This window comes from Gavialis gangeticus, unplaced genomic scaffold, assembly GCF_001723915.1.
Source record: "Gavialis gangeticus isolate Ggan-Ray unplaced genomic scaffold, GavGan_comp1, whole genome shotgun sequence".
Taxonomy (NCBI): Eukaryota; Metazoa; Chordata; order Crocodylia; family Gavialidae; genus Gavialis; species Gavialis gangeticus.
Genome location: NW_017729031.1, coordinates 109,346,579 through 109,349,139, shown reverse-complemented (window position 1 = coordinate 109,349,139; position 2,561 = coordinate 109,346,579).

Sequence of the window (2,561 nt, the reverse complement as noted above, 5' to 3'; positions counted from 1 at the left end):
GGGGGCCCCCCCCCCCCCCCCCACACACACACACACACACTGTTCCCTTGCAGCACGGAGAACAGCTGAATGTACGGTATGTGACACTGCAGACGTGTTTTGAAGTTAAGGGTCTCTAAGTGTTTTGCTGGGGTAGGACATTATGCTCAATCTTGTCCTTATTGAAGCCACTGAAAAGCTTCTCAGAAAGATAGAATAGCCAGCACTCTACCGTGTGCTGCTATTGCTAGTCAGCTGTCACTACCCCAGCTTGCTATTTTAAAGCTAAATCAGGTATTTCTGCAGTCAACTGTCTGAGGGAACCCAGCAAAATTAGGTGGGGAGGGAGCGGGAGATGGGGACAGGAACTTGTCCAGATCCACAAAGTACCTACGAGCTGTGCTCCACAGAAGTTCCTTGTATAGTAGCAGAGAGGCTGGACTAATGGGTCTGGTCAGAGGAAGGTAGGGACGTAGCCAGAGGATTTATTAAGGAAAAAAGCCTTGCACAGAGTCCCCCAGCACAGTGGGGGTAGAAGTGGGTGACATATTTCAGCCAAAACATTTTTAGAGAGTGGGGGAAAGGGCCAATTTGCAGACACCAAACTGTTTTGCAATTTATTTATTTTTTGGTGTCATCAACTTTTTTGTGTCAAGGAAAGCCAAAAGGCTAGAGTTGTCTTTAATTCAAAACAACTTTTTGTTTTCAATTTCCTTTAACTTAATTTTAGAGACAGTTAAACAGTGCTTGGAAATCTAAGTGAAGCATTTCATTGGAGCTCACATGATTTCAATTACTTTTTTGTTGTTTTTGGGGGGGGTTTTTTTTACTTTTTTGACCTTTGAATATTTTGAAAAAAAAAAAAAATATATATATATAAAATTGTAAAGATACTTATTCTTCAGACCCACTAGTGAATGGAAAGATCAGTTATTCCCATCATTCTTAAGGGGATGCAACTGCTGCAGAGTCCATTCCAATAGCCGTAACACCCACCAAGCAATTCTGCCAGCAAGTCCTAGCATAGGAAGATTTTATTGCTGTCACTCCTGTGCAAGATTTCTAGACCTGGTCTCTCTTGGCATTGAAGGAGAAAATTGTCCCTCAATGATTTCTATGTTGTTGAGAATTGTTCTTCCTTCCAGTTGCGTCTTTTTTTTTTTGCTTGGTTTTTTTTCTGGGCATTGTGACTGTGATTCATGAAATTAAGTGAAGAACTGCAGCAACCTCCAAAGAGAAATCCCAACCTCATGAAAGTCAATGGGAATTTGGCTCAGGACTGAGCCAGGGCTGGGATTTCATGTGCAGAGCACAGAAAGGAGCCCAGGAGCAATCTTTTATTGTCTAATGGACAGAGAGGCTGTTGATGAACGAACAATTCTCATTGTTTCAGATTTATCTTTTCTGCTGGGTTGTTCTCCCCATTAACCAAAATCCATCACAAAAAATGAGCAATTTCTTGTAGTCCAAGTTCCCATAAGTACTTTCTCTGAGCAAAAATCGGGGTGGTTCAAACCAATTACAGACAGTTAGTATAAGGTTTTCATGGAGGCTGCAATATTTGCAATGCTTCTCTGTTTCAGCATCTCTTCATACAAACGACTGAGCCAGTTACTGCTCATCCATAACTCGGCAGTGAGCTTTCATTTCAATGTGTTTTAGGGGGCTGCTTCCTGGAGCCAGAAGCTGGAGGTATTTGCTACTTGACACAGTAGTCTGACTTGTGTTTACATGTGAACACCCATGTAACACACATCATTAGTTTCTGAGCCTGGAAACCAGTTACATTTGACAACCAGTTTTGCTTGTACATACTTGTTTGCTGATGGAAAAAAATGCGAAAGAACTTAATTCATTGAGCTCGAGCAATTATTTTTCTTTGTACATTTCTTAAAATAAATAACTGTAAATGATCCATTATTAAGTTAAAAAAATGTGTCAACTTCTGTGACAAGTTCAAGCGCTCACACAGCCCTCTTGCAGGGGTTGAAACAACCTGTGCGGTTGTCTGCAGTCCCTGAACAAATCACTTGCTAGGTTGCTAACCACAGCCGTTCCCCTACCGAGCTCCTTCCCTTACATACTTGTATTGTAGTAATAGGGAACTGTAAACATTTTAATTTTCCAGGATTCTTAAAAAAAAAAAGGGGGGGGGGGGGAAGCTTCTCGGGAGCAGGAAGGAAAATTCCAAGAAAAGAGTCACTTTAGTCTCCAGGGCTCCGAAGCTCGATCAGCTGCAAATAGCCAGTTAGCTTTCTGTGCTTCTTGCAGGGGCAAACCTAAAATCTCTAAATCAGTTTGCCTTACTCCACTACCTGCTTAGTACTGACTCTGTTCCAGCACAGCAAAGAGGAGGCACCACCTCAGCACAGCACAGTTATAGATTCATAGATTCATAGATGTAGGGTTGGAAGGGACCTTGTAGATCTTCAAGTCTCACCCCCTGCCCTGGACAGGAGAGCAAACCGGGCTCAAATGACTCCAGCTAGGTAGACGTCAAGCCTCCTCTTAAAGACCCCCAGGGTAGGAGCCAGCACCACTTCACTTGGAAGTTGGTTCCAGATCCTAGCCACCCTGACAGT